The sequence below is a fragment of the Lampris incognitus genome, chromosome 21 (genome assembly GCF_029633865.1).
Source record: "Lampris incognitus isolate fLamInc1 chromosome 21, fLamInc1.hap2, whole genome shotgun sequence".
In the NCBI taxonomy this organism is placed as follows: Eukaryota; Metazoa; Chordata; class Actinopteri; order Lampriformes; family Lampridae; genus Lampris; species Lampris incognitus.
The window spans coordinates 19,946,015-19,970,552 of NC_079231.1; positions in this window are offsets into that span (position 1 = coordinate 19,946,015).

Sequence of the window (24,538 nt, forward strand, 5' to 3'; positions counted from 1 at the left end):
TCCCTAAACCCCTGCACACACGATGGTGCTTTATTCGACCTCCAGTTACACAGAACACGTCTGGGAGCTAGCAATGAAGCAAATGCTAGAGCATTTGCCTGCAAAGTTGTGACCTTAGAGGTAGGGGGGTGGTATACCAGAGGCGGTCTAGGCAAGGCCGGGGCTTCTCGAAGTGGTATGGTCACGTCTCGAGAAGTCCCGGCCTTGCTCAGACCACCCTGCAAGGCACAGTGAGGGACGGGCGGAGACGAGGAGGACGGAAGAAGCGATGGCTATGTAGCGTAGCATCAGAGAGTGGACAGGCCTTGACTTTGCCAGCTTGCAGAATCAACAGTGGTGCCCCAACGACCTCTCGAGAGGTTAGGGGGCAGGTGAGGTGAGAGGTGAGGCGATGCCAAAGACGGCTGTGTGACCATCAGGGGTTATGGCCTGTTTACGGATATGCGAGGATACATTACATTACTTTAATCTTACTGCCAATGAACCAAATAAATATGACCCCAAATATGACCCCCCCCCCATTAATAATAACTGTGACGATATAGATTCTGTTATCGTGTCCTCTCATGCGTAACTATTCATCTGTCAATCAATCCATCCACTCACTCCTTCATCCCGTCAGTATCTTTGAAACCTATCACTGGAGTATGCGGGGTTATCATCAGCGCCATGCAGACCCGCTGCTTTGGAGGGCGCCGCAGCGTGCGTGCCTATCAGCAACACGTCCTGGTTTTAAGCTACACAAGACGTGCGTATATTGCAGCAGCGCAGCACATCCCAGCGACTCACCCCGCAACACGACCGGCTCATTAGGAAAATTAGCTGCGCTGATCTAAAATTGAACAAAGTCAGACTCATTTCTGTTATCCCCTCCACGTGCACTCACACAAGTGCAACACATTTTATTTCCCCATCTATGTGAATGGGATGGGCAAATGTCGCCTTTTCCGAAAACAGGCAGAGAAGTAGTTAATGGCGGCACCGTGGCGCAGTCGCCTCACAGCAAGAAGGTCCTGGGTTCGAGCCCCAGCGTAGTCCAACCTTGGGGGTCGTCCTCTGTGTGGAGTTTGCATGTTCTCCCCATGTCTGCTTGGGTGTGCTCCGGTTTCCTCCCACAGTCCAAAGACAGGTAGGTCGGGTGACTCGGCCGTACTAAACTGTCCCTAGGGGTGGATGTGTGTGTGTCTCGGCCCTGTGATGGCCTGGCGAACTGTCCAGGGTGTCCAGGGTGTCTCACCACCTGCCGCCCGATGACTGCTGGGATAGACTCCAGCATCCTTGAGAGCAGGGTAAACGGTTTGGATAATGAAAGGATGGAAGAAGTAATGTGATTTTTTGCAAGAAATACTTCTAGAATAAAACAGTTCAGAGACATCCATTGGAGAAAAAAAAAAACAAGTTAAACTTTAAATTCAGAACTTGTAAGTGAATACATTTTGTGAAATAAGATAAAATCCAGCCCTGGGTGTGTGGCCGGATGTGCACGGAAGGTCGTTTAAAGGGTTTTCACTTGCACAGCTCGGTGCAGCATCCCCGGGAGATTAAAATGACTAGACGCCCCCCCCAGTGTCGCCCAATTACTGGCTCGCACCAAAGGGATGAAAAACAGGTTACTGTTTAACAGTCATTTGTTTGAAGTTGCGTGCTGCGAGTCACGTTCAGTGACGGAGGCCGGGGCGGCCGACACGTGAGGAGCACCGCTGTAACACTGCACAGGACACATGGAAAGGCTCTGCCCATTAAGATAGGGTGTCCGAACATGCTGCCCTTACAAAACTTGGGGGAAAAATATGAATATGAAGTAAAAAAAACAAAACAAAACAAACACACCATAGTACACACAGCATCATCTTGCAGCTATTATGCAGAATTTTCCCCAAAAAATTAAAAATAATAATCTTTAAAATTAGGCAAAAATGGGGCACCCGGATCGTGTAGCGGTCTATTCGGGCGTCCCTATGGACACAATTGGCCGTGTGGGAAACCGGATGCGAGTAGGTGTCCTGGTCGCTGCACTAGCGCCTCCTCTGGTCAGGTTGGGTACCTGTTCGGGGAGGGAGGGGAACTGGGGGTGGATAGCGCGATCCTCCCACGCGCTACGTCCCCCTGGTGAAACTCCTCACGGTCAGGGGACAAGAAGCGGCTGGCGACTCCACATGTATGGGAGGAGGCATGTGGTAGTCTGCAGCCCTCCCCTGATCGGCAGAGGGGGTGGAGCAGCGACCGGGACGGCTCGGAAGAGTGGGTCAATTGGCCGGATACAATTGGGGAGAAAAGGGGGGGGGGTCCAAAAGAAAAAAAAACATACTACATACATCATCATCTTACATCCATCATACATAATTTTCACAAAAAAAGAAGATATAAATAAATAAATGAATGAATAAATAAATAAACCACACATTAGAATTAAACAAAAAGAAAGCAAAAAAAAAACAAAAAAAAAACAAAAAACCCCCAAAAAAAACCCCAAAAAAAACAAAACAAAAAAAACCCCAAAAAAACATGGAAAAATATCAAATATTGTTCTTCATTTCTGAATCAGAAGTTTTACACCTGACAAAATTTTACAAGTTTACGTTAACGGACTTTCCTCTCTATTAAATATTTATATATATATATTTTTTATATATTAAAACGCAATATTACAGACATGGTCCGATAGGCCGTCATGCTTTTTACGCTGCCCTGCCAAAGATGAACCTAATGTCGTGTATAACCTTTTTGTGTTTTTGTTTTTTTTTTCTCTCCACGTGTCACCGGGGAGAACCTCCACCAACGTCTTTACTCACCAGCCGCCAACACGTCTGAATAAAACATAAGGTCACAAATCATCGAATACATATTTAATGCCACAAAACAAGTGGGCAAATATGAATATATTATTGAAATTTTGTCGTTTCCAATTCGCATGACTTGAATAACGTCCTTAGGAATATTTCAACGCTTGGACAATATTTTGAGCCATTGTCACGGTAGAGTGACTTCATATTAGGGTTCAAATTCAGTTGTTGACCCCCCATGTTAAGGACAAAAACGTTTTTGTTTTTTTTCCCAGAGCCAGTAGGAGTTGAAGTGGCTATCTAGAAGATTCCCACTGCCTGCTAGATGACTATTGTCCACTAAGGAACTATCGTTGAGCTTCTTTCTGGTTGGTCCACCAGAGAAGACGTTTCTCCTTATCTTCTCTGGTAGGCTAACCACTGCTAGCTAGCTAGATAAATGTCTGCTAGTATCTTGTGTCCATACGCCATCTTTGTTGGACCAAGCAGAGATTCTCTCCAGCAGATCCAGCAGAGAGGAAGTTCCACCCATCCTCTCTGATGGGGCAACTTCTTTCTGGCTGAAGTAAAACATGTCATTTCCTGTCATGGTTCAATTTATGGGAAAGTGCCGTAACAGCACTTTTAGAAAAAAATGCAACCACTTTAAGACTTACAGATAAAGAGTGGCCTGAATTGTAGGTGAGAGGTAGTGATTAAAAAGGACATTTGTTTATATGAAATACATTTAGATTATCACTTTAAGGCTTTTTCTTCCTCTTCTCCTTTCAGCTTGTTCCTGCTTTCTCAAGGGTCGCCACAGTGCATCTTATAGTTTCCATCAGTGCCCCATGAGGGCACAGCCGCAATGGTGTTCGTTTTTAACCCGGGCCTCGACCAGTCCGATATGGTCTTGTCAATCCGCCTACTGATTCGGCAAAATTTTACGCCCTTCCTGACACAGCCACTAACCCTATGGATGGGGGCACAGGTAAAGCGCTGGATACCATCCCAGTATTCATGGACTCGCACCCATGCCTGTCTCATAATGATCATTTTAAGACTAATCTAGCAATTACATAGCATTATATGGTGTGCCATACAGTGTCTATTAATCTGAAGCAGATATGATATGTACTGTCACACCTTGACAAGATATGGCTATGAAAATTAGGGATGCGCCAATATAACTTTTTTCACTACCGGCACCGATTCTGAGTACGAATCTTTAAGTATCAGCTGATACTGAGTACCAATCCAATCCTTTAATTTCCATTGAACAGTGCAGATTTTGACCAACCCGGCCACTGGGGATACACAAGCCAGTGCACTCTTAGTGCCAGTCCCAAGCCCGGTTAAATGGAGAGGGTTGCGTCAGGAAGGGTGTCCGTCTTGAGAAGGCCACACCAATATTCACCATTGTTTCCCTGCCATGGTTGGTTTAACAGTTCTCTTACAACTCCCCTCCCCCTCTTTTCAGGCCTAATGGTTGAAGAAACCCCATTATGTCTGTCAAGAAGGTCTTGTGACTGACTTGACCGAGCAGACAAGAAACTTGTGAACAGCAGCAACTTCAGCCAATGAGCGCGACACTCTTTCTTCTACAGCAAGTATAAGCCCTTCTGGTCACATGGTCTGAACATTCAGCTGTGAACATGGAGACCAACATGGAGTCACATGGTCTGAACTGGTCACATGGTCTGACATGGTCTGAACTGGTCACTTGGTCTGACATGGTCTGAACTGGGTCTGACATGGTCTGAACATGGTCTGACATGGTCTGAATGTGGTCTGAAATGGTCACATGGTCTGAACTGGCCACATGGTCTGAACATGGTCTGAACTGGTAATATGGTCTGACATGGCCTGAACTGGGTCTGACATGGGTGTGACATGGGTCTGAACTGGGTCTGAACATGGTCTGAACATGGTCTGACATGGTCTGAACATGGTCTGAATTGATCACATGGTCTGAACTGGTCACATGGGCTAAACATATAGCCGTGAACATAGAGACCAACATATTGCAGGTCTCCATAATGGAGACCTGCAATACGTTGAATAAAACAACTTATTCCAGCTTAATCTTACCATAGAAAACATTTTCAGCCTTTATCTGCTGTGAGTTTGCATTATATAAATCAGCGGCCTGTCCAGGGTGTCTCCCCGCCTGCTGCCCAGTGACTGCTGGGATAGGCTCCAGCATCCCCGCGACCCTGAGGGCAGGATAAGCGGTTCGGCTAATGGATGGACGGAAGCCACTTAGTGGGCCTATAAGAAAATGAGGGGCGCTTCGCCCAAGACATACAAACATTTAAAGATGTGTTTTAAGGAAGACTTTAAAAGTTGCTATTCTCATATCCAAATGGGGACTCTGTAAAGGGTTAGGAGCACACACACACAAACACAAAGCGTTGGTTCACCACGGGTCTTAGTTTGTGTTCTTGAACTAGTTAAATATGTCCGTAAATTGGACAAATTGACTGCGGTTAAGGTGAAGTGCGGCTACGTACTCAAGCATTTCTGACAGGGACGCACGACTAATGCCTTTAACACACTCCACTTGTACTTCTTTCTTCCTTTCTTGGTACAACGGTTAAAAGTCAATACCGCTCTGCTGAATCTACATGAGACAGGAAGTGATCCCTGCAGAGATTGATTGTGGCATTGTCTCTCCCCCCCTCCCTTATTCCGTGTCTGTGTTAATTTAATTCCTCTCAGACCCCACCAACCCAACCCCTCCTCTTCCTTTTTGTTCAGCAGAGTCAGTCAACAGGCCAACACCCAGACAAACACCCAAACAACTCAATCTTTAGCAGGACGCCAGAAGGCAGAACATTCTCCTGCCTTCACTCAGCATCAGCTGTTTATTTCAGGTTGCCCATCGTGTTATCAGAGTTCCCGCGCACCCACGCATCTACAGAGGTCCTCAATCTTCTCCACTGAAAGGACTTTTTGGACTCCAGCGGGGACATTGCTTGTCTCCTTCTTAGCCTGTTTTTGTTGTTTTGTCTGCTTCTCTGTAAGTCTGTCTTCGTGTCTTATGTTCTTCTCTTTTTCTTTGAAAGTTTTGTCTTCAGATGTTTGCCTGTCTGTACTGAACCCATACGTCTGCTTATACGAGCTCGTGTATGTCTGCACATCTATAGTGGGGAGGGGGGTTCTCTGGGAGAAAACAATTGCTATAGCATCCATAGCAGAGGCTACAATCGATCCGTACCATGGATTGCATGTGATAGGTCAATGGCCCTTTCAGTTGTCTGCTGATAATTGCAGTCCGTTTGCTCGTATTTCTCTTTTATCCATCCATCCATTATCCAAGACGTTTATCCCAACTGGGGTCGCGGGATGCTGGAGCCTATCCAAGCAGTCACTGGGCGGCAGGCGGGGAGACACCCTGAACAGGCCGCCAGTCCGAAACAAGGCCGACCTAGGGATAATTCTAGGAATTCTAGGAAACCTACACAGAACATACAAACTCCGCAGAGAGGACGACCCGGGATGATCCCCAAGGTTGGACTACCCCGGGGGTTCAAACCCAGTACCTTCTTGCTGTGAGGCGACCGCGCTAACCACTGCACCTTCATGACACCCCTTTTTCTCTTTTGTCTGCGTTACGTTAGCAGGTATGTGAGTCGATCTCTAATTATGTCTGCCTTTCTCACCCTTGGACACTGAATCATCAGAACCACAACACTGAAGAAGGTAAAAGCTTAGGTTTTTTTTAAGTATCTCCGTGATGTCCTTACTTGGATTATTGAGCATGCATAATGACGTCAAACGTGATCAAATAATTTGCACATGCAAACTTTTTTTAAGTTAGATTTAAAAGTGCATTCTCCACCCGGGCACGTCGATCGTCTTTACTTGAACGGGGCCCGGTGTGTGTTGTCTTTTCCCTGACTGAACAAGAGGAAGATATCGAGAGAGCTCGGAATTAATTTTGAACCTTTGCACGCCATTAGTCACCGAGGGCTGCGCCGCCCGTGTAGAGCTCGGTAGCGAGCAGAATTTCAATGAACGTCTCAGATTTCTTCTTTAAGGCCACCAAATGCTATTTATGCAGAACATATACACATCGTATTATGTGGTTTGCTGTGTACACAGGTCATGGGCAGACTCCGACCCCCTACCCCCACCCCTAATTCTGACATAATGAGGGCTCATCTTGAATGCTCATAGTCAGCTCAACTGAAAATAATGCTCAACGCATTTCACTGCTGCTTTAACAGCGCAGTGGCGGCTGGTGCTACAGATTTTGGTGGGGGGGCACACTTTACCTGGGTGCAGCACACCTGACAGCTGCTTTAATGTCCACACAGCCACAGAGTTATTAAGAAGGACAATGTAGCCTACAGACCCTGATAAAATCTATAGGCTACATCGTCCTTCTTAATAACTCTGTGACTGTGTGGACATTAAAGCAGCTGCCAGGTGTGCTGCACCAAGGTAAATTGCGCCCCCCCCCCCAAAAAAAAGTTAGCACCAGCCACCACTGCTATACAGTCACACTCATGAGTGGCACTCCGTTTTTGTTTGTTTTTTTAATGGTAGCTGCAGAGAGGTCTGTCCAGGATGCCGTTCATATCGCACGTATGCTCAGCGGGGGCAGTATTTGAACGAGGGTGCTTCTGCTGTCCCGCTCTCTCAGCCACCGCAGGACCACTTGTGTGAAAATGGCCTCACATAGTCTCACAGGCACTGCCTCTGTCGAGAAATGCGCTTCATGTGTAGGGTTATTGCTTCCCATCATGATATTGAAGAGTTAAGATTATGCCAGGCCCCCGGTGTGATGATTAGGCTCATTAGATGCTGGGACATGGAAGCCATTACTGCCGAAGAATCGCTAGAAGTCTTTGCCCATCTGTTTTTTTTCCCCTCATCCATTTAAACTGTACACTGCATACTTGATTGATCATTTTCAATATGCCCCATATAAATTAGGAAAACTAGTACCTAAAACCGTTTTTTTTATCGAAACTCCAGATTTTGTCTGCATTGGCACTGATTTTGCCTGGTGCAGTACCAAAACTAACACATCATCAGTATGAAGAGACTCACTTTATTTCAACCTTGTACAGGTGCAATGACATTTGTCTTCTGCATTTAACCCACCCTATTGTATAGGAGCAGTGGAAAGCTGCAGCACCCAGGGGCCAACTCCATTTCTTCTTTCCATTGCCTTGCTCAGGGGCACAGGCAGGAGTATTAACCCTAACATGCATGTGTTTTTGATGGTGGGAAGAAACCCACGCAGACACGGGGAGAACATGCAAACTCCACACAGAGAGGACTTGAGACAGCCTGGGGTTCGAACCCAGGACCTTCTTGCTGTGAGGCAACAGTGCTAACCACTGGGCCACCATGCCGCCCATGACACCCCACACATGCATAAATAAAAGATGGAAGTACATTTTTGTGATGCCTTCTTGTTTTAACAGTGCATCTCGGAGCCTACGTAGTCTACCTTCGACAATACAAAGACCCTCTCGTCACAGTCCGGCCCACCTGCTGCTCACACCTCATACATCCCGGCTCCACCGACCCCAAGGCTCTCTTTTCCTCAGTACAAAATCTTCTCAAACCCATGACAATACCTTCAGGTCCTTCACAGTTAATGAGTGCAACATTTTCCTTTCATTTTTTTCCAAATTAAAATGGACACCATCTACAGCAACCTGCACCCCCCCCCCCCACACACACACCACCACCACCACCACTAAGCCCCTTTCAAAGCCCTCCTCTGTGTCCCAAATGTAGCTGTCCAAATTTCTGGTAAGCATGAGAAGCTCCACTTGCGCTCTGGGTCCCATCCCATCCAGTCTTGTTAAGGACTGTCTCCCAGCTACCTCCTCACTCATCACAGAAATCATTAGCACCTCCTTCAGCTCTGGTTCAGTCCCCCATACACCTAAACTGATTGCTGTTGCCCCCACCCGCAAAAAACCTGGGCTCTACCCTGATATGATGAGATATTTCAAGCCTATCTCCAACACTCCCCCCCCCATTTTTTGTCAAAAGTACTGGAACGTGTTGTCACATCCCAACTCATAGCTCACCTCATCTCTGATGACCTGCTCGAACCCATCCAATCTGGTTCCACTCACAGCCGCAGCAGCCATCATTAAAGTCCCTAACAACCTCCTCTCCACAGTGTCTGGCCACCTCAGCATTCTCGTCCTCTGCGACCTCACTGCAGCTTTTGACACCATCAACCACACCAATCACCTGTCCCGCCTTGAATCCTCTCAGTATGAGCAGTACTGCCCTCTCCTGGCTAAAGTCATATCTTAAAAACAGTCTAGAGTTCATCAGCATCAACAACTGCACCTCCTTCACCGCTCTTGTGCCCCAAAGTGTCCCTCAGGGCTCGGTGCTTGGTCCTCTCCTGTTCATCCTTTACCTGGTAACGTCTTTGGTAACATCAGACATCATCATGGTCTCCACTTCCATTGTTACGCCAGTGACGTCCAACTCTACATCCCCACTAAGTCCATCACCACTACAATGTCCTCTAGTCTGACCTTCCTGAAATCAAACCATCGATGCAAGCCAACTTCCTCAAACTAAATGACATGATCATCATCGGTCCAAAATCCCTCACCAAAACCACTCACAACTTCTGCCTTGCCATCGGTAACGCCACTCTATCCCCCTACACACACATCCACAACCTTGGACTCATGTCTGACAACATCTCCTTTGAACACCACGTCAATCAAATCCACAGAACTGTTTTTTTTTCACCTAAAAAACATAACTCACTCGCAAAGCCCTCCATAACTAGGCCCCCCTCTAACCTCACGGACTTGCTCCACTGCCATACCCCTTCCCACAGCCTTCGGTCTGCCAACGTCAACCCTCGTTCTCCACCACACAGGACCAAGCACCTGACCTGGGGCGACAAATCCTCCTCCATAGTTGCCCCCTCCCTCTGGAACCCCCTCCCCAAATGTACCAGAGACTGCACCGATCTGTCCACATTCGCATCATTAATCACAACTCACCTCTTCAGAATGGTTACTATGTGATTCATGTTTTGTGTTATATGCTTTTGGTGTGTTGCTTTTATGGTTATTTTATCATCTGTACAGCATCTTTGAGTATTTTGAAAAGTGTTGTTAAAAATGCATTATTATTATTAATTTTTAATTTAATTATTTTTATTTTTATTTTATTTCCCCCGCCTTTTTTTCTCCCCAGTAGTACTTGGCCAATTACCCCACTCTTCCGAGCCGTCCTGGTGGCTGCTCCACCCCCTCTGCCGATCCCGGGAGGGTTGCAGGCTACCACGTGCCTGCTCCGATACATGTGGAGTCACCAGCCGCTCCTTTTCACCTGACAGTGAGGGGTTTCGCCAGGGGGACGTAGCGCGTGGGAGGATCACGTTATTCCCCCCCCCCCGAACAGGCCCCCCCGACCGACCAGAAGAGGCGCTAGTGTAGCGACCAGGACACATACCCACATCCAGCTTCCCACCCGCAGACACGGCCAGTTGTGTCTGTAGGGACGCCTGACCAAGACAGAGGTAACACGGGGGATTCGAACCGGCGCTCCCTGTGTTGGTAGGCAACGGAATAGATCGCCATGCCACCCTGATGCCCCTATTATTATTATTATTATTATTATTATTATTATTATTATTATTGTTATTATTATTATTATCAGTATTATTATTGTTATTATCATTATTATTATTATTATTATTATTATTATTATTGTTATTATCATTATTATTATTATTATTATTATTGTTGTTGTTGTTATTATCATTATTATTATTATTATTGTTATTATCATTATTGTTATTATTATTATTATTGTTATTCTTCTTCTTCTTCTTCTTCTTCTTCTTCTTCTTCTTCTTCTTCTTATTATTATTGTTATGTCAGTTCAAGTTTTGAATAGTGTATTGGAGGAAGAAAAGTCGTGACAATCAAACTCGAGTACAAAAGCTAAATAGTGCATTGCCTTTAAAAAAAATGAAGTTACTGTTTCCAAAGAGAATGCAAAACACAGCTTGAGCTGTTATATTAAACTTTCAAAACACTTTACTGCACGAATATTTAGGAAAAGTACAGTACTGGAAGAATATTACTGTTGTACTGATAGCGGTGAAGAAGTTAAATCCACCAGTTCTTGATTTGGTCACTGGCCTTTCAAGCTCCATCAGCATGTCTGCAGCGTCTGCTGATGCAGCAGGAGCAGTTGGTGCATTAAAATATTGCCTAGTGCATTTCTTTTTTTTTTTTCATCTTCACATAAAATCAAATATCACTAACTTAGGTCGACACAAAACAAGAACAATACTAGCTTCCACCATGCTGATCAGTTCTTGTCACTCGTTTCCTGACATGTTTTGAGTTGATGAAGCTCTCGGCTTCATCTCACTTAATGGAAACACACACACACACACACACACACACACACACACACACACACACACACACACACACACATATATCTATACATACATACATATATCTATACATATACACACATATATCTATACATATACACACACACACACACATATATATATATATTTACACACACACACACACATATATCTATACATACATATATCTATACATACATACATACATATATCTATACATATACACACATATATCTATACACATACACACACACACACACATATATATATATATATATATATATTTACACACACACATACATATATCTATACATACATTCAAACATACAACATATATACATACACCTATACATACACCTATACATACACCTATACATGCACCTATACATACATACATACATACATACATACATACATACATACATACATACATACATACGCACACATATATCTATGCATACACACATGCATATACTTTATATATATATATATATATACACATATACTATATATATATATATATATATATATATATATATATGTATATATATATATTTTTTTTTGTGACTCCACAAATATTTGTTGACGACTCCCCTGACAGAGTGACGGACATTAATTCAACAGGGACCGGTCTGCTTCCAGACAGTCTGCAGACGGACACTTGGCAGATGCAGAACTTTGCAACTCCATTTGTTGTTGTTAGTCCACTCAGGTCTGCAGCAACCAAAAACGGTGCCCCCCCCCCTCCTTTTTTCTCCAGGTGAGGAACGTTTTCATTCCCGTTCTGTCTTCTGAGACGACGCCGCCCCGCCCCACTGTTGTTCTGTCACCCAAGAGACACACCCTTCTGACAGCAAGCAGGACTACACTCCTGATACTGAACTGTCCTTATCAGGGCCAATGTCAACAGAGGCTGCAGGCAGTCCATGGCTGCTGCTAGAGTCACTTGGCTGGGTTACCATGTCCTGTGTTAAGGATGTGTTATAACTGTACAGCCTGTGGTGAAAATAACACATTGCTCTTTTTTAAACGTTTAGGAAGGGACAATGTACATTAGCTAACATTCGAAGCAAATATAAATATACCTGAATTAGCTAAGAGGCTAGTTTCCATCGGCAGTCCCTTTGCCTGATTTTGTTAGGTATCCTAGCATAATAAAATAATGAAAAAAATAAAAAAAAATAAAATAAATGAATAAATAAATAAACATACAACATAGTTGATATATAATACAAGAAAAACAAGAAAAACAAGATAATATACACAGAATATACAGATAATGCAGAAAAAATAATTAGAAAATAATCAATAAATATAAAAAAAACAGACCGGAAAAAACTTACATATTGAGATGATATTTTATTTCAGTTAAATGATGACATTTTACCAAGATGTGTCAATTAATTTTAGATTAGAGAGATAACTTTAATTTAATTTTTTTTAAAAATGTGATTAAAAGTCTGCATTATAGGCACAGTAAGCCATAAAGGTGATAGACTTTTGTTAATTGCCTTTGTAGCTATTGGTGACAGAAATTAGTTTAAAAGATTTAGCAAAAGGAGACCTAACCTATTCCAATCAAAGTTGAGTCTAACATAAATAATTTTGCACACTATTTTCCACATTGTGCCACATTCTGCATGTTAGACATCTCTTGCTAGTTTTAATAATGTCCTTTTTCCCCCACAAAAGATTTGAGAGGAGCTTGACCACACAATTAACCAGACAGAAAAATATTCCCAATGATGTATGAATGTACAATACCAGCAAAGGGCTGCTCCTCTCCCTTTACCATTTGTTCTACTTTTAGGGAGCTGTTCCTCTGCTAAAATGAATCTACAGAGAGCCTTTAAGCTGCGAGAAAGTGCAATAAAGATTTTTGTTTCAACATAATGCATAAAACATTAACAATCACACTGAACTATATTACAAGATCCATGCAGGGTGGTTGTGCAGTTCTGATATACTGGACTTTACAGTTATAGGCTTCATGATGACGACCCAACAAGTGCAAGTGAGCCCACGAATTAATGTCATTAACAGCTATTTTACTCCAAATGCAGTTACTCCACCCTTGCACTGTAAGAGCCGGCATTTAAATCTGTCAAAGCCACTCTAACTGATACACCCCCCCCCATCGAATCCCAATCGTTTTACACAACCTCCTATCATTTTGACAGCAGTAAAGTAATTACTTCAGAGATTTGTGGGTTTTCAAATACGTATTCTCCAAAGGATTTTGCAGCCTGTGGACATGTGCAAATGTTTACTTGTTTGTTATATTAATTTATTTTCAAGGGAACTCTGTTACAAATTCTTTGTGCACATGAAGAATGGGCCCAACATATAATTGAAATTCTAAGCCCCCAAACATGAGCAGTTTTTCTCTCTATCCTCCATTATAGATGGCTGTAGAAAGCTGAATTTCTTTTTACTAGCCAGGCCGAATGGTAACTCATGATTTGCAAGAGAGCCTTGCACATTGTTCATGTGAGTCACAATGCCATGAAAGTGCTCATAAGAAAGAAAAAATCACTCAAATGGGATAACAGAATATCTATTCTGAAAATCCTCTTAAAATTGTAGAGCATTAAAAAAAAAAACCTCTTTTTTTGCCATAGAACAAAAGTTTAACTTAATTGAAAGCAGCATTTCTCTTGTGCACCATTTCTTTCATTCTGATTTTTTTGATAATTGTTTAACTGCAAAGGAGTAGTGTATAATGAATTTCAATAGTGACAGTGTACTTTGCAGATTTTTCAAAATTTCAGAGTCAAACAAAAATAAAATAGTAATAACAAAAAATGTAATAATAGCAATAGTATTAATAACAAAAAAATAACATAAAACTACAATTTAGAGTAAATATATAGAGTCCAAAACAAACAAACACACAACAAACAAACAAACAAATAAATTTAACTAGATAAAATAGAAATAAAACAAAAATGACATAACACAATAAGATAACAAACCCCATGTGCGCATGCGTGGACAGACACACACACACACACACACACACACACACACACACACACACACACACACACACACACACACACACACACACACACACACAATGTGACTGTTACACTAGGGTGTGGTCACACACATAAATACAAACAAACCCAGCAGCAACAAGAGAAGGAACACAAACAATCACACAAACACACATAAGTAGGCAGGTATGTACTTCGATTAATTGGAAGACAACGGTGCAAAACAAAGGGCTGCCATACATGAATAAAAAAACAAAAAAACAAACTCCTCCCCAGAGCCTCTCAGTGCATATTTTATTTTGTCAAGTTTGAGAAAACAAACCAAAAAAAACAACATGACATCTTAAAGCCACTGGGGTATAGGAGGACTACTCTTGGCAGACTTCCATTGTAAGAGTATGATGCGTCTGGCTATGAGAGATGTGAATGCAATTATTTGTTTTCTGTTTAGCATTAAGAGCAGATGTTGCATTATGGGTTCCAAAATCTGCTGTCAGTGGACATGGATGCAAGTTGAAGTTGAGTGTGGAGGCCATCGTTTCGGAAAAACCCATCTCAAAACGTATGTAGTTCTGGTCATAGGAAGAAAAAAACAAAACATGACTTAGATTACAGGTAGCGTTATGACCTCTATTTGCATTTATCTTCAACATCTGGATATAATCATCTGGAAAGATGAGCCCCATGCAATACCTTCAGTTGTATTTGGCGGAGTCGGGCACAAGGTGTGGTAGTATGTGTTCTGTCTATGGCCGCCTCCCATCACCCATTATTTAACTCCATCCCCAGCTCCTGTTCCCATTTAGTTTTAGCATTAATATTACCACTACCTTTAAATAACACGAGGAAGTCATACATTTTTGAAATGAATGCTCCTTGGTGTGGATTTAAAGAAAGCTGATTGATCCATGGTTGTTTTGGGCGAAGTGATGGAAAAGTGAAGAAAACAGAACGGTAGAGGTAGAGTTACTCATTTGAAAATATCCGAAAAGATGAGATGGAGGTAGTCCAAATGTGGATGATAAATAGGAAAAACAACAGAACACCCTATCCACACATAAATCTTGAAAATCCTTCATATCTTTTCTGTACCACTGAGAGAAAGTGGAATCTAAAGATGAAGGGGGGGGGGATAAATGATTATTACATATTGGAGCCAAGGTTGATGCAGATAAGAACACAAAATGGTTTCTAAATTACTGCCAGATTTTTCAAAAGGTAAAGAAGTACTTGTTTATCTGTACACTGTTTGCGTTTCATAGGTAAGGAGGAGTACAGCAGGGCAGAGAGGGAAAAATGAGGTATGCCTCCAATCTACACCAGGGGACGTTAGGAGACTCAAGCCAATAAACAGTCTTATAAATGTGTGCAGCCAAACAAAAGAGGCGAATAACAGGCAAGGCTATATCGCCATTGAGTTTGAACTTCTGAAGTAGAGATTTAGACATTCTAGGTGCTTTCCCACCACATACAGAGGAGCTAATCATTTGATCAAGCATTTTAAATAAGTTTTGAGACAAAAATAAAGGGTCAGTTTAAAATAAATAAAGAATTTTAGGTAAACTTATAATTTTTTACAACATTTACACTGGCAATCAGCTAAAGTGGCAGGCCACTTCATCTCTGGAAGTGAATCTCAGTCTGTGAGATAAGTTAGCCAGGAAGAGACTAGGTGACGTACGCGTAACTTTAACTGAAGAAAGAACTAAAATTGTCCAGCAGGGACAGCTGATGCAGATTCGGTTATGAACAATGATAAATAAAGAATAAGTCTGTGCTCTATTCCTGAATTTAAAACACCTTTAAACAAAAGAGTGGTCTTTAATGTAAAAGAAAGCGGTCCAATAACCAAGGTGAAAAACAAGGGGGTAAGTGGACAGCCTTTGCGAGTCCCATATGCTAGAGATACATAATCAGAGCAATTGTCATTAGTGTGTACACTAGCTTGTGGAGAGGTGTACAGGAGACAAATCCAGGAAACAAACTTGTCACGAAGCCCCCCCCCTTTTTTTTCCAACACTGCAAATATCCATTCCTATTCCACCCTGTTGAGTGCTTTCTCACCATCGAGAGAGATTGCAATTTCAGGAAGTCTAGCTGGGTTTTTAGAGTATATCAAATCAAAAAGTGGTTGAGTGTTAAAAATAATGTGCCTTCCCTTAATAAAACCATTACGTTCCTCTGATATTATATACCATGGGACCCTCTCTCCAAATGAGTAGGGCAAAAAATGTGCCAATACTTTATCATCTACATTAAGAAGAGATAAAGGTCTAAAGGAGTTACAGGAAGCAACATTTTTTAGAAGCAGCATTATTGATGCCTGGGTTAAAGTAGGAGGCCTCACCCTCACTTACCCTCAAGTGACTCATTACACACAGACAGAAGGATTGGGTCCAGCTTGTCATGAAATTTCCTTTAGAACTAAACAGAAAAGCCACCCAGGTCAGGAGCTTTGCTTGTTTGCATGGCTGTAATCCAACAACCTTTTACATAAGCATAAATGTCCTGCACAGAAGAAGATTCAACAGTCTTAAATTCGTCCATAAATGTTACTATATTTGACGTATCAAAAGGAAATCAGATTTCTAAAGGGATGATTTAATGATTTGAAAATATTGTTAATATGTATGGGATCAGAGATTAGCTCGCCAGGGGGATCTATAATTTGAGGGCTCAAACAGGATACAGTATGACGTTTTAACTGGTGAGCTATTAAATGCCCTTGTCACCATGTTCATAATAAGATCTAAATGATTGTATTAGTATTTGCCTTGCATCACAAGTACAGATAAAGTCGAATTATGTCCGTAAATCGAGTCACTGTTTAAATAATCCAGGGGAGGGATTAGAAGAGTAGCTGTGGTCAAGCTGAAGTACCTTAGATGTGAGCTCATGAAGACTAGTTTTGTGTGCCTTTGCTCGAGTGTGCTGAGAGGATGATTGGCCCTGCAAGATATGCTTTCACCGGAGCAAGGGGTAAGAGGTGAACTCATTCTGATTTAGAGCGAGGAAATCGTCGATGCAATTTAAGACAAATTCAAGGAAGCCTCGATCAGATAGAGGGAGGGTGTTAAATCTCCAAAGAGGAGGGCTTGGATTAAATAAATTATCTATAAAAAAAATAATAAATTCTGGAATATGAATGATGTGCTTTAGAGAAGAAGGGACATTGTTAAAGCATCTCTAAAGATTGATAAAGCCATTCTGATTCATAAAATCAGAGAAAGATTTAGACATACCGGATCGAGAGAGATTGCGAGGGCTAGAACGGTAAAGCAGGATTAATGACGCAATATAAATCCCCTGCCAAATATATGCAGATGAGTGTTTAGAAAAGGAAGATTGCTGAGTAATGTTAGCAAAGCTCTTCCTCCATTTTCCCATTGACTGGTCCTTTTGGGGTCTTTGTGATATAACAGGACATATAATATTGAACATTTCCAATAATTCAATATAAATACCCATAAAATATATACGTCAACATCTTTGCAGAGTGGGGTTAACACATAATACACTGGAGCTCATGTGATCTGCTGTATTTGCTGGACCTGTCTCTGGGTTGTAGAAGTTTTCATGATTCATTGTTCTGCTCCTCTGTTGTGTGCTTTTTTTAAATTTTTTTTAAACCAGCCTTGAAATAACCAATAACTAAGCTTAGTATAGAATTGCTTGCAGCTGAGAAGCCCATCCCAATGCCCACCCACCATCTTGTCACCTTAATTTAGCAGCAATGTTGCAAAGCAGCTTAAGTCATCAGCCATGTTTTGACGGAGTGCGCTCACAAATCCACATGCACCTGTTCATATTTTCCAAGAGCAGCCACAGATTGCAAACACCTACATTTGTTTTTGTCTTCATTTGCATTCCAGGTGTTCAGCTGAAGAACTTTTTTTTGCAGAGTGCAACAAAAGAACAACCTCTAAATTCATTGACTGCCGAAATCACGACCTACAAATTTGAGGAGGTGCAAGGGTCAAAACCAAAGTGACAGAATAATTACAAGGGGGAAAAAAAGTAGTCCTACTGTACAGAAGATGGAGCTGTGGAATCTTTGTGGGGGATGCCAGAGTACAGCTTATTGGATTGGGAGAAACTTTGTGTTCCTGATCACTTTGGGGGAGGGCCGTTCAACTTTCGGTGATCCAGATGGGAGAAAGGCAGACCTTGAAATGAGAGACATGATAAAAGCTCTGGATTTGGTTGTAGCACATCAGCAAACAGAGTGTGGATCAGATTTGGACGTGCTTGGGTGCTGTCTAAGCAGAACTCTTTGCCAGCGTCTAGATTTGGAAATTTGGTATGGGTATTCACAGGCAGCCCGTGGAGGGATTAAACAACACATTGTCATCCCACGGCTTCTTATAGCTATGATTTGCGAGGTACCCAGCTGCGTCTGTAAAGAAACATGCCGGGTGTTACATGGATTCCAGTGCTAAACCTCCTGCAGTAGTGTTGCACGCCTACAGCTATTTTACCCGGTGCTGCTGACAACCTTTATCCTGCGATGGTTCAGTCCAATTTAACCTGCAGGTCAGGTATGTTTAGGGTTAGTGTTAGGTAGTGGTTAGGGTTGAGGTTTGGCAGTGGATAGGATCTGACTTAAGGTTAGGTAATGGTTAAGTTTAGGGTTAAGATGAAACAGCATTTTGCAAATGGTTTTGTACATGTGAAAGCAGTACTCATGGGTAATGTAGTCAGGTGAAGCAATGAAATGCTCAGTAGGTACAATATCCTTTCTGACAGTGTTGTCAGATTCTGTATTGTTGTCAAAATCCTTCGTACTAAAGTTGTGTGATGTAATTTCCACCTTTAGCAATATAGCTTAGGGGCGTCCGGGTAGCGTAGCGGTCTATTTCATTGCCTACCAACATGGGGATCACCGGTTCGAATCCCAGTGTTACCTCCGGCTTGGTTGGGCATTCCTACAGACACAATAGGCTGTGTCTGTGGATGGGAAGCCGGATGTGGGTATGTGTCCTGGTCACTGTACTAGAACCTCCTCTGGTCGATTGAGGCGTCTGTTAGGGGGGATGATAGCGTGATACTCGCACGCGCTACCTACTCCTCCTGGTGAAACTCCTCACTGTCAGGTGAAAAGAAGCGGCTGGCCACTCCACATGTATCGGAGGAGGCACGTGGTAGTCTGCAGCCCTCCCCGGTTCGGCAGAGGGGGGGGTGGAGCAACAACCGGGATGGCTCGGAAGAGTGGGGTAATTGGCCGGGTACAATTGGGGAGAGAAAGAGGGAATGACAGTAGAAGGAAGAAAAAAAACCAGAGAAGGATGACAAAAACTTTAACCTAGAGGGAGAAGAGGAGGGACACTGGACTCCTTTGGGATCCCAGGGGTACAATAATGTAGTGGATAGAGATCCACAGCACCTGATTAACGTGGTGGTGCATGGGATGCAGGCAGCCAGCCGTGTCAGTACACAGAATCCCAGGTTACTTAACTTGGCAAGAAGCATCTGGCGGGTCATATCTTTTTAAAGGGGAGTGGATGGTGAGATGGTTCAAACATCGTGGAGTGGCTCAGTGACAGCAAGGAGCACAGCCTCAGCAGAACGACCCGCCATGGGGCCTGGTGATGTAACCCTATGCTAGATGTACAGAGAAGTCTCTGTGAGTCCGCTGATTGGTGGCGTCACATTAAGTCATAGAAATAAATAAAAGACAAACATCCACCCACCCATCCATCCATCCATCTATCCGTCCATCCATTATCCGAACCGCTTATCCTGCTCGCAGGGTTGCGAGGATGCTGGAGCCTATACCAGCAGTCACTGGGCCGCAGGTGGGGAGACACCCTGGACAGGCTGCCAGGTGATCACAGGGCCGAAATACGCACACACATTCACACCTAGGGACAATTTAGTACTGCCCATTCACCTGACCTACATGTCTTTGGACTATGGGGGGAAACCGGAGCACCCGGAGGAAACCCACGCAGACACGGGGAGAACACGCAAACTCCACACAGAGGACGGCCCCGGAACGACCCCCAAGACTGGCCTACCCCGGCGCTCGAACCCAGGACCTTCTTGCCATGAGGCGACTGCGCTAACCACTGCGCCACCGTGCCGAAAGAGAAACACGCACACGTCAACGAAATCAGTCCATCATGGCATGCTGTGAGAAGCGGTTGATCTCAACCGGCACACAAGAATGCCAATCCATACAGCAAGTTCCTGGAGATGAGAAAGGCGGAAAAAAATAATATTGGAAATGTTTACAAGGTTATTTACAAGCCGGCACTGCGTAGAAACGTGGTAATGCAAATTTAAATAGATGTTTGACTCAATTCTTGATTCTATTGGTGTTACCGTTGTGCACATATAAGCTGCTGTCACTGTGAGTTAGATGGATGCCTTGATGTATTCCAGTCTCCATGATAATTCTCATTGCTGGACAACATAGCTGGGATATTCCCATTTATAAAAGCAAATGGAATTGTCCTAAGCAACTCATGCATCCGTTTTATTTTTACACTCCTACAAACGTGGAGGTGAAACTGCCTGCAGTGGAACCGAGGTGAGATTAAACACATTCAACAGGGAACAATCTAGAGACAGCCTTCCCCCACACCATAATCATCCCCGCCTTCTACTGCCTCATTCTCGCTTACAGCCAACAAGTGCCTTGTCTGAATGGATTTAGATGGTATAGATATTCTGCAACGTGTCAAGGCATTAAAGCAACGCACCTTCTGGCACACCCTCTTCCTTTATGACTGTCACAGATTCTCCTCTGTGTGCAACTAATAAAGATGTGAAGTGCTCTGTGATTAACGGCTATATCGCATATACAGAAGACATTAACTATGGCCAGAGGGGACAACCTTACCCATTACTCCCCTACTTGATATCTTACACCTACTGTATTGTGCACCTTATCTGAGTAAATGCTTTTGCATTATCGCCTATAGCAAAGAAGAAAAATGCAATCATGTAACATGAAAGAAAATGAGCATTGTGATTTTACTCTGCTTTCAAATATTTATTCATAAAGTACTCAGGATCACTTATTGTGAAGCAAGCTGCATCCTTGCAACATGTCGTGGATGTGCTACAAAAGGATACCCCAACTATTTAGTATGGCATAGTTTTTTGCCTATTTAATTGTAATTTAATTAAATTGAATAGATAAATAATTAATAATAATAATAATAATAATAATAATGAAATACAATTGATTTAATTTTTAATTTAATTAAAAATCAAATTTACGAAGTACTCCAACGATGAAATAAAAATTAAATTGAAATAAAAAATAAACAAAATAATTATTTAATATTCACATTTATTCATTGTACTATTATAATATTGCATATGTATCATTATAACATTAATGTATTAATATGAATATTTAAGCCTATTTTATTTTTACTTCGATGACAGTGCAGAAAACGATTTGCACCAAACCAATCAATGACAAATATGTTTGGATCAATCAAGGTCCAAATTATTTGACTTTGTCAGTTTCTTAGGAGGTTGCATTCAGTACATAATTTTATGATTTGATATCAAGCATCACGGGATATATTAGTCAGTGTATTTAGTGTGTTGTAAAACTGATAACTGCATGATATCAATGACACCATAAGTGTGCTCGGGGGCCATTTGAACCATATTATTATTATTATTATTTTTTTTTGTTAACAGAAAAATAATGTTTTTTCACTTTATCTTCCCAGTGTGTTTTCATTAGAAATACATAATACGACATTATGCACTGGCGGTCCCGCACCGAGTCGTTTGTTAGTCCTACTCCGCCTCAGCATGGAGCCATCACAGTAACACAATAAAGCCACGCCGCATCTCCCCTAATTACCTGAGGCTGGAGTGGACCACAAAATGGATATGCCTGCATATCCTCCACATCAACCACTCCAGGAAGGAGAAGGCCAGAAATAAAAGGGCTCTTGCTCCTCTCCACGAGGCTGAGGAGTCTGGCCATCCAGTCAATGTATTGATTTTGTGCATGGTTGTTAAGTTTTAGGGCTCTGATTGCAATAGAGAGGGTTTACTTTCTTTTTTTTTCTTTTCTTTTTTTTTTAGGGAGTTGTTCCTCATCCGATGTTGAGGGTCTAAGGACCTGATGTCGTTTTGCTGTAAAGCCCCCTGAGGCAAATTTGCAATTTTGTGATATTTGGGCTATGCAAATAAAACTGACTCGACTTTCCTTTTCCTGAAATAAAGCGCAATATTCGAGACTTTATCACTATTTGCTGACTACTTACCTTTACTAGCCTGTCTATGAGGCCTTGTGAAAGGATGTCGACAAGTAGATACAAAACCTACAACGCACAGAAGCGAAAATATATATGTGACATTTCTCCTGCTGCCGGTAGGGGCGCCAATTTAGGAAACGCTCCTGTGGGTCGTATTAGAGAGTATACGACCTATGTGATCATACGGGTTGGAGGACTTGTAGCCATTTTCACATGATCCCAGTTGTCAACCCACAACAAAACAAATCCACATCATATTTGTGTATATGATAAGTCATCACAGCAGGGGCGTAACCAGGGGTGGGCCTGGCCTGTCACAGGACCACCCATTTCAAGCCCAGGCCCACCCAATCACGCTGGCTTACAAGCACGTAGGCCGGCCCCTTTTACGTACGTAGAACTGCAACATCTGAGCGCGCGTACCGTCACGCTCTGAGTTTTCCACTGCTGCTAACTAGCCAATAGCCAACAGTTAGCCATAACTGTTGGCTATTGGCGAAACAAAGTTCAATCTTCCGCTTTTTTAAAAAGCCACGGATGGAGGAGGAGGAAAGCACACCTGCTCCAGCACCGACTGAGCCGCCCAATGAGAGTGAGATACCGCCGGAGAGAACGACAGAGGAGGCTACAGCTTCTCCGTTGCAGGCAGCTTCTCCCCCCCCTCTGACGACGGTGAGACGATTCCCTTGACCATGCCACCGCCGCCAGATGTGTCTGCTGTGGATGAGCCACCCTCGCAGCCTCAATTAGTGTTCCCCGCAGCACATCACTGCTGTAATGTGCTCGAATTTGCGTCTTGTTTGAAGGATTATTACTGGAACATTTTGGTCCACCCATTTTCACTCAGGCCCACCTAAAAAAATATTCCTGGTTACGCCACTGCATCACAGAGTCAGTTTGCGGCACGGAATACGAGTTGCGGGTGAATTGTGCTTGTGGACTCATTTAACAGAGCTCGCTTTTTTCCCGCTGCACTCATTTGGCAGATTTAAAAAAGAAGGTCTGAGTCACGAGACAGATGTTGCCCCCATCACGGCTTTCACGGTGTCAGCGCATATAAACGAAATAGGAAATAGCAGCGTATTTAAGCTGTCAGCTCAATTGGATGGGAGGAGGGGGGAGGGGGGATCGTCAGGGGCAAAAGAAGGGAAAGAGAAAAAAAAACAAAATAGTTTTGCACAACATTAATGCATGGGCATGGAAATAAAAACACAACATATTTCTGAGAGGAATCTCTCGGAGTCATCCACAGTACAGGCAAACATCTGCAAAGCCGTGCACTCGTCTGTGAAACAGGAAATGGAAGGAGAACAAGCCTTCAGACTGAGAGGGGGGGAGGGGCAATCAAAACCCACTGTCTTCATTTAGTAATGAGGGTGAAGTGTGTCTGGGGTTCATATTTCATATGGCGTGCATCTAAAAATATGTGTATCGGGGTCACCTGACCCATGTTGACCTGTTTAGTGCCACTCGGGGCGGAGAGACAACATATAAAATGACGGGGGGGGGGGTGGAGGGGGGCGGGGGTTAATGTGTGGCAGAGGTTTGAAGTTGGTGGAAGAGACAAAGTTGCCAAAAAGTTGTTGCCAATTTTCCAAATGGGCAGGAGAGAGAGGGAGTGTGTGCGCTTCATATCGCGGGGTAGAGAGCGGCGGATCTCTTAAGCCCAAAGGTAAAATATCCATCTTCCGTTTTAGCTTCATTAAGTGGGACTCTGAATGAAACACACCGGTACAAGTCCTTTTGTACAGATCCCATCTTCTATCTAGTGCTGATGAAGCTGGCCAAGGTCAGTTACTGACACGTGGCGAGTGGACTGGACCAACAGACAGACCTGCAAAAGGAGACAATGAATGCCAAACCGATCTCCGGCAAAATGTTTGATGAGCTTCCATATTTATTTTCCTGTCTTGCATCCGCCATATCTCAAGGGTGCTGTATAAACGACACAAACACCAAACGACACCTTTTTCCCGCCTTTTTTCTCCTGCATTGTACTTGGCCAAAAACCCCGCTCTTCAGAGCCGTCCCCGGTCGCTGCTCCGCCCCCCTCTGTCGATCCGGGGGAGGGCTGCAGACTACCACATGCCTCCTCCGATACATGTGGAGTCGCCAGCCGCTACTTCTCACCCGACAGTGAGGAGTTTC